The sequence below is a fragment of the Chrysochloris asiatica genome, unplaced genomic scaffold (assembly GCF_000296735.1).
Source record: "Chrysochloris asiatica unplaced genomic scaffold, ChrAsi1.0 scaffold00225, whole genome shotgun sequence".
NCBI classification, from domain to species: Eukaryota; Metazoa; Chordata; class Mammalia; order Afrosoricida; family Chrysochloridae; genus Chrysochloris; species Chrysochloris asiatica.
In genome coordinates, this window is record NW_006408743.1 from 3505200 (window position 1) to 3518663 (window position 13464).

Below are 13464 nucleotides of genomic sequence, written 5' to 3' on the forward strand. Positions count from 1 at the left end.
CTAACAAGATGTATTGGCCAGGTGGCATCATTGATGGACTCAAGTGTGGCAGCGGTAGTGAGGTTGGCCCAGGATCGGACATTGCTTCGTTCTGCTGTGCATGGGGTCGCTATGAGTCGGTTCTGACTCGATGGCACCTGACAACAACAACAAAACTGTACCTGAGTTTATAATGATTTGTGTACAACTGAAGGGACTGATTCCAGATGCCACTAATCTCAATTTATTAATTTGAGAGATAAATGGAGTTCTGGTATGACACTGTAGGATAAATTACTGGAGAAAAAGGTTGGTTTGAACCACAAGGTCAGTGGTTCATACTCACCTGTTGCTGAAACCCTAGGTAGGATCATTATGAGTTGGAACCTACTAGATGGTACTTAACAACAACAACAACATAGGGTGAACAATAAAAACAGCAAGATACACTCCTGCAAACAATCAACCATATAATATAAAAAATCTAGCATCTGCCAAGTGACAAAGATCAGAGTGCAGTAATGAATAGGAAAGAATAATGAATGGAATGGAAAACACAGGGAAGAAGTGAGGAAAGTGCTGTTAAATTGTGAGACTGCAATCAAGTCACAAAGCAAAATAATGTATGAATTGTTGAATGGAAAACCAATTTTCTCAGTACATGTTCACTCAAATCACAATACAAAGTTTCAGAACAGTTAAAAAAGGATACGTAATGAAACTGTTACTAACATAGCATGCAGTTTAAAAAAATAAGAGAAATCTAAATTGGAATTGGGTTACACCAATTTGACAATCCTCTTATGTTTTACAGAGTTTGTTTTGGCAGTGGGTCTAGGACCCTGCACTAAACAATGCAGTAAAAGTAAAAGTATACATGGGAACAACAGAAAAAGCTCACTTTAAAAAAAGAGACATAAAAATAAGTGTTGAGGACTTCTGGTTTTGGTGGCAGTGGAGAAAGTCAGGTAGGGAACTCTCTATGCTAGAGGGACTGGGATCTCATGCATGAAGTGCTCACAGAACAACTCCAGAGCTCCAGATCTACCATAAGGTCCAAGACATCAGTTTCCCACACTCACAAATGAAAAAAAAAAATCATGATATTAAGGAAAATACTGCGGATTAGGATCTGGAAATGGGATTCCATCTGTGGCCACCCAACCCTGGCAGATTTCAGAGGGTGGGGCTATAGCCATTCCAGCTCAATGAACCGGCTCTAAAAATGGCACAGACACTTGCAAAGAGGCTCATCTCCCCTGTTGTGCCTTCTTTGCTCAGCCAGGACACCATCAGATGGGAGGATATGCACCCCCAAAACCAGCCCTGACCCTGCAGTTTCCTAATGGTACAGATAGAAGAAGCTTGGTGGCCACTAATGATGTCAGCCATGGAGACACAGCCCTGAGATTGATTTCTGCGAGACCCTAGGTGGCTGTGTGCCTTGGAGTCAGTTCCAACTCCAGGCGACACTATGCGAAGTTTCTGGGGCTGTGGTTCCGTGGGAGTGGAGCACCTCACCTTTCTCCCACAGAGCAGTTGGTGATTTCAAGCTGCTGACCTTGCAGCTCATGGCCCCATTCATGGCTGCTGTGCTACCTGAGCTCTGTGTGCAAAACCCTTATAGTACAATCTGTAAAAACCCAACATAAAAGGACTCAACCATCTCAAAAATTGCACTGTGCGCAGGCAGACACCTAACTGACCTTCAGAGACAAAAATAGTGGACAATTTTTCTCCCATTAACTTTTCAATATCTACCTGTGCACCTCTACTGTAGTGACTAGAGGAGAGGCCTGAGTGAGTGGACATCTTCACCCACTGCTGGAGGCTTCTACCTTGCACACACACTGCCTGTGTAGCACTAGACAGTTGACCATAGCTTTATTTCTGTTCCAAAGTAGTGGTATTTGTCTCTGCATTTCTATTACTTCTGCTTTTGGTCCTTTTGATCACACAACTTTCCTGGAGGTGGGAGCTTTTTCTCCCTATATTACCCAATAAGAGACAGAAACCGTGGCCACATAGCCAAGCTATAAGCATACCCCATAAAATTCCATCACTGAGACAAGAGCCAACAACAACTGTTAAGCATTACATGCGAAAAGGGAAGCCTATCTCCTGATCATATTCCCCAGGAGACACCCAGTAAGCCTAAAAACAAACACCAAAAAACATCCACTTAAACATTAAAATAAACACACACACACACACACAAAAAAAAAACAACCCAAAACAAAACAAAACAAAAAACACACATAACTACTGGAAATGATGAGCAAGAAACAACAAATGATACCAAAACATGTCAGAAAACAGAAGCGAGTAGCTGAGACAAATGAGCTGGAGAGAGACAAGGGCTTTCCAGAAGAGGAAGAGCAGGCTTTGAATATGCGTAAAAAAGAATTCAGAAGAATGATATGGAAACAAATTCAAATGCTCTGAAAAGGGGTGGGGGAAAACAAGGAGGAAGTCAGGAAAGTACTACAAGAGCAATCAAATAAGATTGATACAGCATTGGAAACAATTCAAAACCTGCAAAAAGAGGTCCAGATGATTAATAATAAGATATCAGGAATGGACAATACACTAAAAGGGGAAAGGAGCAGAATAGAAGAGTTGAAAGTCAGAACTAGTTAGCTGAGAGACAAAGCTCTCAATACTGCTACGATAGAAGAGCAAGCAGAAAAAAAAAGATAAAAAATCTGAAGAGAGTCTACGATTCATGCTGGATAACATGAAGAGGAACAACTTAAGAATTATTGGCATTCTGGAACAGGAAGAATCAGAGATGTCCACAAGGAGATAGTTGAAGAGCTTCTGGAAGAAAATTTCCCTAACATCTTGAAAGATGAGAAGATAAACATTCAAGAGGCCAAACATACCCCAGGAAGGATAGACCCTAAAAGAAAGTCACCAAGACCTATAATAATCAAGCTCTCCAAAATCAAAGACAAGGAGAGAATAGTATAAGTGGCCAGGGAGAAGAGAAATGTCACTTATAAAGGCAAGCAAATCAGATTTAGTTCTGACTATTCAGAACAAACCATACAGGCAAGAAGGCAATAGAGAAACATATACAAAATACTACAAGAAAAAAAAAAAAAAAAAAAAAAAACTGCCAACAGGTTTTGTCTATCCAGCAAAGCTATCGATCAAATGCGATGGTGCGATCAAGACATTCCACGATAAACAGAATCTGAGAAATTTTATCAAAACCAAACCAGCACTTCAAAACATCCTAGAGGGAGTTCTTTGGACCGAAAACCAACAAGAACAGACAACAACCAGAGATTGACAGGTGTGGCAACACCATCTGGAACTCAGTCAACAGATAGCAGAGTCCAGAACGGAACAAGACTATAACAATGAACTACTACTGAGTAGTATCTGATCTGTCTAGGCAGGGCTGAGGAAATGAGATAGGTCTTTTGCAATATAATGGTGAATAATTATTATTAGGACTTATTGTAAGGGCTGGAGATGAAAAGGTAGACGTTTTGTAGCAAAGTGAATGGAGGGATTAATTTTGCATTCTAGGAGCAGAGGTCCCTGGGACCATCAAGGGAGAAGAATGGAGATCAGAACCCAACCGAGAGAAGCAGTGATGCCAGAGATGGAGGCAGATACGATGATGTGGAGAGATGGAGTGGCTGGGAAATTTGGACCCGCAGAGGGAGAGGAGCTGCGTGCTGATAACCGGGGGAGGGAGGGGGCAGTCTTGCAGGATATACCCTGTGGTTGGTGGATGATACATGGAGGGGATTATAACCATGGCAAAGAAACTATATACGATGGGATCAATGTGAAGCTGATGTTCTCCCATATAAACTATCACATTAACTCACAGTAAAGCATTAAAAAAAATGTTGATGTCATCATGTCTATAACTGCAGCCAAACAAACAAATCGGTGTTGGAAGTAATATAGTCATAGTGCTCCTTAGAAGCCTGGATGACAAAACTTCATCTGTTATACATTATACATGTTATCAGGAGGAACCAGTCCCTGGAAAAGGACATAATGTTTGGTAAAGAAAAGGGTCTGCAAAAGATTATGTACCCCAACAAGATGGATTGACACAGTTGCAACAACAACTGTCCAAGCATAATAACAATTGTGATGATGGCCTAGGACTTAGCAGTCCTTTGTTCCCTTGTGTATAGGGTCAGTATGAGTCAGACCTGACTTGAGGACACCTAACAACAACAAAACTACTGAAGCCACCATGCCACCATGAAAGGAGTCAGCCTAAGAAAAAGAGAACTCTCCAAGAAAAGAAGAGAAGAGCTAAAATGTATCTGTGTTTTTAGTGATTGTGTATCACTGAAGAGACTGATTCTGGAATGCCACTATTCTCAACTTATTGTTTTGAGAGATAAATTTTCTTATTGTTTAAATCAGAATAATAAAAATTTTGTTACAGGTATATTCCTTTATTACATAAAACAATTTCCACTGTATTCTCATTTTCTAATAGTGTTATTTTAAATTTTTTAATGAATGTTTAATGCTTCTCTGCAATTTTTAAGATGATTACATGACATTTCTCTTTTGATCTGTTACTGTTACAATTTGCAAAGTTTTTCCAGTGTTGAAAATGAACAGTTTCTTTGCCCAGATAAAACCTGCTCATTTATCTTATTTCAGCTTTTTGATAGATAATTGGATTTGCTTTGCTATGCTTAGAAATCATGTATCAATATACACTAATGATATTTACTATACTTTTCCATTTTTATACTCCTGTTGTTTAACTATATTGCTTCATAAAATGAACTTCATAGATTTTCACCTTTTTCTATTATCTGAAATAATTTGTAAGAGACAGGGACTATCTTCTTTTTTGTTCCAAAAATTAACGGTAACCTTGTCTGAGGAAAGTTTTTTTCCTAACTTTAGGAAAAACTGCAGTCTTTTCCTCAGTGTCATAGATCTGATTCCCAAAGAAAGAGCCCTGAAAACAGACATTAATGTGCTTGAGATCAACATTTATGGAAGGAAAGCAAATGCAAGGCTAGAGAGATGGAGAAGTTGAACTGCAATGGAGTCTCAATGAAGATCTCAGCCCGCCGAAAGCCTCATCTTTCTCCCACAGAAGAGCTGGTAGCTTTGAATTACTGAGATTGAGGTTAGCAGACCAACTCGTAACCACCACGTTGCCAGAGATTCTAAAATAATAAATAAGTTAAATGAAAACTGGGTATAATTTAATTCTTACAGTTTTAAAACTAAGACTATAATAGTCAATCACCTTAGCTGTTCTTTACATATGAGAGTTGACAAAAGTTAAAACTCATGGAATATACATTGATCAACAAATAAAGTCGCTTATTAACCTGAAAGATTCATTGGGGAATTTGGAAGTCTTTATGGCTTCCCAGGTCATAGTTTCAAATCTATTTTGAGTTTGGACTGAATAACAACCTCAGATTTCACAAGTGGTTCTTGAAATCTAACATTAAATTAATTTGAAATGATTTACTTTACCTGTTTGTATTAAGATAGCTGAATAACTAAGACATACCTAAAAAATAAAGAGCTGGTATTAAAAAGCATTACCTGGAATTTTGATCTCATATTAAAAAAATAATAATAATCAATAGAAAGAGTGAAAGGATTTTGTATATACATAAGAACAGTTTTAAATTAAATATTCATATTTATATAAACAATAACCTAGGTTGGAAAGTAGAAGTTTAGATTTGAATTATAACCAATTTAAAAAAATGGCAGGTGTGAATCAAATTTACTTAAAAGAGTTTCATCATGAGGTAGAGATTATTTAATGTGGTGATTGTTATTGTTGTTAATTGCCATTGAGACGCTTTCCATTCAAAGCAACCCTTTAGAGGATTTTCTAGGAGCCGCTGGTGAGCTTAAATCATCAACCTTGTGGTTCAAACCTACCTTGCAGGCCAGCACATAAACCCATAGCACTACACCAGGATTCTCAAGGGAAAAACAAAAAAAATTTCTCTGGAATTTGAGTGGTTTAATTAAAAAACAATGCTAACTGTATTTTGTGTGCTAATTATATTTGAACATTATTGGGGTTAAGTGCCCTCCAGTCAATTTCGACCCATAGCGACCCTGTATAGGGTATCGGAGGAGCAGTTGAGGAGCATGAACTACGGATTTAGCAATTTAAACAGTTTTGCAGTCTGGCGCATTAACCCACAGCGCCACACCAGGACTTCATTTTAACGTTGTTGTTGTTGTTAAGTGCCGAGGCAGTTCTGACCCATAGTGACCCTTATAGGGTTTCCGAGGAGCTACTGGTGAGCTTGAACCTCCCACCATGCAGTTAAACGTCTTTGCAGTCTGGCACATTAACCCACAGCAGCACAATAGGACTCCATTTTAACATTAATTAGATTAAATGTATTCTTGGTGCTGATCCTAATTAATTTTATTTTTTCCTTGTAACCTTTGATACAGTAAGAAATACCAATCAATATATGTCAGTTATTGTTAAGTACCATTGAGTTAGTTAAGACAAACAAGGATCCAAGGGCTTTTCTACGAGTGGCTGGTGGGTTTAAACTCCGAGTTTGTGGTTTGCTATTGTTTGATACCAATGAGTTGGTACCGTGAAACTATGCACAACAGAACGAAACACTGGCTGACCCAGGACCAATGTTACAATGATTGCCACATCTGGCTGAGGGTCTTCCTCCTCTTCTCTGACCCTTCACTCTACTAAACATGATATCCTTCTCCAGCGACTGGTTCCTCTGACAATATGTTCGAAGTACGAGAAATGAAATTTGGCCATCCTGGCCTCCAAGGAGCACTCTGGCTAAACTTCTTCCAATAGAGATCTGTTGGTCCTTGTGGAAGCCCATAGTACTTTCAATATTCTCCTCAACACCATAACTCAAATGCATCAATTCTACGGTCTTCCATATTTGCTGTCCAGCTTTCACACACATATAAGGTCATTAGAAATACCATAACTTGGGTCAGGCACACCTTAATCATCAAGCTGTCATTTTTGTTTTCAGCACTTTAGAAAGGTCTTGTGCAGCAGATTTACCTAATGAAATACTTCATTGGATTTCCTGACTGCTTCTTCCGTGAGTGTTGATAGTTGGTTGATCCAAGAAAAATGAAGTTCTTGACAACTTCAATCTTTTCTCCATTGATAAGAATGCTGTTTATTGGTCCAGCGGGAAGGATTTTTGTTTTCTTTACACTGAGATGGCAATCTCATTCCACATCCTCTTCTGAATACCGACAGCTGTGGTCTTTGATCCTCGTCAATAAGTATTTTAAGTCCTCTTCACTTTCAGCAAGCAAGGTCGTACCATCTGCATATCGCAGGTTGTTAATGAGTTGTCCTCCAATCGAGATGCCAAGTTTTTCTTCATATAACCCAGCTTCTGAGTTTATTTGCTCAGCAGACAGGTTAAATAAGTATGATGAAAGAATACAACCCTGTCTCATTCCTATCTTAATTTAAACCATTTAGTGTTTCCATGTTCTGTTCGAACAACTTCCTCTTGGTCCATGTACAGATTCCTCATGAGCACAATTAAAGATTTCTGGAATACTCATACTTCTCAACGTTGTCCATAGCTTGTCATGATCCACACAATTGAAAGCCTTTACGTAGTCAATAAATCACACATAAATATCTTTCTGGTATTCTCTGTTTTCAGCCAAGATCCATCAGACATCAGCGATGATATCCCTCATTCCACATCCTCTTCTGAATCCGGATTGAACCTCTGGAAGTATTTTGTCAATGTATGGTTGCAGCCATTACTGTATTACCTTTAGTAAAACGTTACTCCCGTGGGATAACAAAGACATTGTCCGATGATTTCCGCATTCCGCTGGGTCACCCCTTTTTGGATTTTCCGGCACTATGTCTGGCAGTGTTTCTCTGCTATTCATAAGGTTTTCAGTGACTAAATATTAGGAAGTAGTCTCTCCTTCCTAGTCTGTCTTCATCTGAAACCTCTCCACCATGGGCGACCCTCTTGGTATTTAAAATACTAGTGGCATAGCTTTCAGAATCATAGCAACTCACAAGCCACCACAGTATGACAAACTGACAGAGTGGTGGACCTTATGTTTAGCAGTCTGGTATTTATCTTATACCACACTAATAATCTGTATGTCTATATAGGTAAATGTACGTTCACAAATATACATGCATGTTGTGTTGTTGTTAAGTATTGTTGAGTTGGGTCTGACCAGTTGCAACCCTGTATATGGTTTCTGAAGAGTGGCTAGTGAGCTTGAACCACCAACGTTGTGGTTCAAACTATTTTGCAGTCCAGCGCATTAACCCACAGCACCACACTGGGACTTTTCTTTTCTTTTTTTTTTATCATAATCATTATTGTTCCCCAAAATTTTCCACCATCTGTAGCAGAAGATCAATGCAATTACTTTAATAATCATTGATAAGCTTCAGTCTGCATGTTTGTCTAGTGTTGCTATTTTTTTATTATATTTTCTTCTTTATTTTTTATTAAGGAATAGATAAAATATCAAACCATTATATGCATTTGTGTGAATATGAATTAATTATATGAATATATGTGCATTTATATAATAGTTTGGAGTCCTGGTGTGGTACTGTTTATTAATGTGCTGAAATAAAAAGTCAGTTTGAACTAAAAGCTTGGCAGTTAAAGCTTACCAGCTGAGCCTATAGAAGGTTGCTATGGGTTGGAACGGACTTGATGGTACTTAACAACAACACCAACATATAGTAGTTTGCTATTTTTCTATTCCCTTATGAAAAATAAAGAAGAAAAAAATAGTAAAGGAAAAATAAAAGATATATCTGCATTAGGCAAAGTCTATCTATTTTTATTTTATTAAGATCATTGCATTGGTCTTCTGCTACAGATGGTAGAAAATTTGGGGAAAGATTAATGATAATGGAAAAGAAAAGAAACTTAAAATCCTTTGCATCCTTTTAAATTTTTAAGTTTTAAAGGCGAGCTCTTTAGACAGAAAAAAAAAAGCCCTTTTGAAATCTGTACTAATATCATTGTGAATGGCAAGTACATAGTACAATACAAAGTAAGGATGCCCTATATCTAGAAATACACCTTTGGCTAAGTGTACAGAGATTTCAGAACCTTATAATAAAAGTCATTAGCATGATTCAGATTCCTGATTACTTTTGTTTTTTACAAAAAGCTTTGAGATCATCCCATTTAGTGTTTTGGCCAACTTTCGTGATTAGCTTTGAGTTAATCAGCTCCATCTCCATTCTTTTACTAAGGTAAAATGTGTTTTGAAGTTCCTTTTCTATAGAGGGCATTGATATCAATGGCAGTTCATTTTCTCTTGGGATTTTCTTGCAATTTTGCTGTGCTAAATGCTTCCACTAAGCACTTAGTGAAGGCTGAGGTCATCCCTCTCGTTAAAGAAGAAAAATTGCAACTCTTTAACTCAAAGTTTTCCAAAGTGCAGTATAAATTGCAGTTACAATCTAGAATTCTTTTTACATGACATTGAAGTTTTACCCTTGTGAGCAATTCCTACTTTTTAGTTAAGTAAATGTTAATTTAAAGTAATATATTATGGTCAATATATGTATAGATATAGATATATATTTATAAATAAATATATAATTGATATATTTTTATAAAGTGGTTTAGCTACTTCCATGTTTGACAACTCTATATATCAGTGTGTTAAAAAAATGTTTAATATACTCTTTTAAACAATTGCAAAATCTACAACCTGCTTAAAGTTCTATATACTTGAGTTATATAAAATCCTACAATAATAATCCCATATGCTGACTTGTTCAAAATGTAGCTGCTTTTTCAAGTATGACTTTTAATAATTCTTAAATTGAAACTAATAAGTCATTCTTGTTGCTAGGTACCATTAAGTCAGCAACCCTATGGACAACAGAATGAAATACTGCCAGGGTTCCTCACCATCCTCACAAATGTTATAATTGAGCCAATTGCTGCTGCCACTGTGTCAAGCAATTTCTTTGAGAGTATGGCTCATATCACTGACTGGCTACTTCAGGAGGTAATCTTTCCTGATAACATACCCGAAATACAAGAGAAGTCTTGCTTTCCAGATTTTTAAAGAGCATTTTGACTGTACTTCTTCAAAGCCATATTTGTACATTTTTCTGGTGGTTTATGGTACTTTTAATATTGTTCTCCATCATAATAACTCTGTTTCAATTCTTCTGCAGTCTTCCATGATCATTTTCCAACTTCACATGTTATAAAGTGATTGAAAGTGCCATGTCTTGGATCAGGCACACCTTAGTGCTTTTCTCTTTAAGGATGCAAAGAAGTCTTTGCAGCAGATTTACCTAATGCAGCATGTCCTTTGATTTCTTGACTGTTGCTTGCAAAAGTATTGATGGTGGATCCAAGCAATATGAAGTATTTCTCAATGTAAATCTTTTCTTCATTTATCATGATGTTATTTATTGGTCTGGTTGAGGGGATTTTTGTTTTCTTTATATTGAGTTGCAATCCATAATGAAGTTTGTAGTCTTTAATATTCATCCCTAAGGATTTTAAGTCCTCTTTGCTTTCAGCAAGCAAGGCTATATTATTTCCATAGTACAGGTTTTTAATGAGTTTTCCCCCAATCCTGATGAAACTTTTTTCTTTATATAATCCAGTTTCTCAGGCCATTTGCTCATCACACAAATTTAAGAAGTATGATTAAAGCATACTACACTGGTGCACACCTTTCCTGATTTTAAACCATTCATTGCTTCCTTATTCTGTGTTCCTTAGAAGCTAGGAGGGAAAAACTTCATCTGTTATACTTCGGAAATGTTATTAGTAGGGACCCATTACTGTAATAGTATATCATTCTTGGTTATCATGCTTGGTAAAGTGGAGGGTTGGCGAACAAAAGGAAGATCCACCCAAAGAGATGGATTGGCACAGTGGCATCAGCAATGACCTCCTTGTTCTGTTACAACTATTGTCTATTGGTCTACATACATGTTTCTTTTGAACACAATTAAGTATTCAGGAATATCCATTATTTACATTATTATCCAAAAACCTGCAAATAGAAATCCAGATGATTAATACTAAGATTTCAGAAGTGAACAATACATTGAAAGGAATAGATACAATACAAAGGAGTAAACTTGAATCAATGAAAGCCTGAATTAGTGAGCTTGAAGATAAATCTCTCAATACTAGGAAGCTAGGAGAAAAATCAGAAAAAAGAATGAAAGCAATCTGAATAAAGCCTAATATTCATGTGGGATAACATGAAGAGGAATAATTTATGGGTGACTGCAATTCCAGAGCAGGAGGAGATAGAGAATAGCACATGAAAGATAGTCAAAGACCTGTTAGAAGAAAATTTCCCTAGCATCTCAAAAGACAAGAAGATAACCCTGCAAGAATCTAAACAAACTCCAAACATAATAGACTCCAGAAGAAAATCACCAAACATATTATAATCAAACTCTCCAAACTCAAAAACAAGGAAAAATTCTGAAAGCAGCTCTGGAAAAAATGAAGTTACCTTCAAAAGAGAATCAATAAGAATAAACTCTGATTTCTCAGAATAAATCATGCAAGCAAGTAGGCAACAGGGAGACATATACAAACTCTGAAAGAAAAAAAAAAAATTAAGCAGAAACATATTGCTTTTGTTAACTGCCATCAAGTTGGTTCGGACTCATAGCGGCTCTGTATCGAGTTTCCAAGTAGTAGCTGGTGTGTTTGAATTGTCAATGCTGTGGTCAAACTGGTCTTGGGGATCATTGTTTATCCTACAACCACACCAGGAACTTATATATGGCATCAGATAGTTCCAATGCATTCAATGGACATATATATATCCGTTATCGGGCTGTGAACCGCAAGGTCAGCAGTTCGAAATTACCAGCTGTTCCTCGGGAGAAAGATGAGGATTTCTGTTCCCATAAAGATTTACAGCATCGGAAACCCTGTACAGGGTAGCTATGAGTCGGAACCAACTCCACGGTACATAACAACAACAACAACAAAATATAGATATATGGATATATGGATATATGGATATATAGGTATATAGGTATATAGATATATAGATATATATGTTAAGCTTCTTTCTTCAGTATCATTTGTTCTTGATCATATTCTAACTCTTGAAATGATTGAACATAAACTATTTATTTTTGGTACAGTAACCATATATTCCTTCCATCCTTTTATTTTGATGCTTTCTGCATCATTCCATATTTTGACCTGACCATAAAATCCTTCAATATTGCAAATTGAGGCTTGATTTTTTTTTTTTTTTCTTGAGTTCCCTCAGCTTGAGAAATACGGAGCATGTTCTTCCATTTTGGTTTCCCACATCTTTGCACAATTCTTTATAGTATTTGACTTTGTCTTGTCTACCTACTCTTTGAAATGTTATATTAAGCTTTTTTATCTCCTCATTCCTTCCATTTGCTTTAGCATCTCTACACTGAAGAACATATTTTAGAGTCTCATTTGGCATTCATTTTTGTTTTTATCTTATTTCTTTATCCTTAATGACCATTTGCTTTCTTCCTGTATGATGTTTATGATGTCATCCCACAACTATTCTGTACATCTTTTATCAGTGTCTAATGAATCAAATCTGTTCTTGAGATGATCTCTAAATTCAAGTGGGATATGTTCAATGCTACCTTTTGGCTTTCATGGGCTTCTTTTAATCTTCTATCATTCCCCCAAAGCTACTGCCATTGAGTCAATTCCCACACATTGCAACCCTATGCAGGGTTTCAAAGACGGAATATTTATCTAATATTTTGCTGGAACTTTGTTGTTAAGTGCCATCAAGTTGGTTCCAACTCAGTGATCCTGTGTAAGATTTCCAAGGAGTGGCTGGTGAGTTCCAAACACCCGCCTTGTACACCAAAATACCTTGTGGCCCAGTGCTTTATCCTACAGAGTATCTTTTTTTTTCAAACTACTGTCTCTTGACCTATGTATAGGTTCCTTACTTAAGTGTTCTGGAATACTTATTCTCTGCAGTGTTATTCTTAGCTTGTCATGATCCATGCAGTCAAAAACCTTTGCATAGTCAATAAAGCACATAGTCAATTAAATATCTTTTTTATTTTCTCTGCTTCTAACCAAGATCCTTGTGACACCAGAAATGATATCCCTGCTTCCAAGTTCTCTTCTGAATCTGGCTTGACCCTCTGACATTTCCCTTTCAATGTACTGTTGCAGCCATTTTAGAATTATTTTTAGTAAAGTGTTTCTTGTATGTGATATTAATGATATTGTCTGATGATGTCCACATTATGTTAGGTCATTTAGGAAGATTTCAAAATTTTTCTTTAGAGACAAAACTATTAAAAAAATAAGTGTCCTTTTCTCAGATATATATCTTTTAAATTATCTCTGCAGTTCAAGCTTGATAAATGCTTGTTGTTGTTGTTGTCAGGTGCCATCGAGTCGGAACCGACTCATAGCGACCCCATGCACAGCAGAACGAAACAATGCTCGATCCTGGGCCAACCTCACC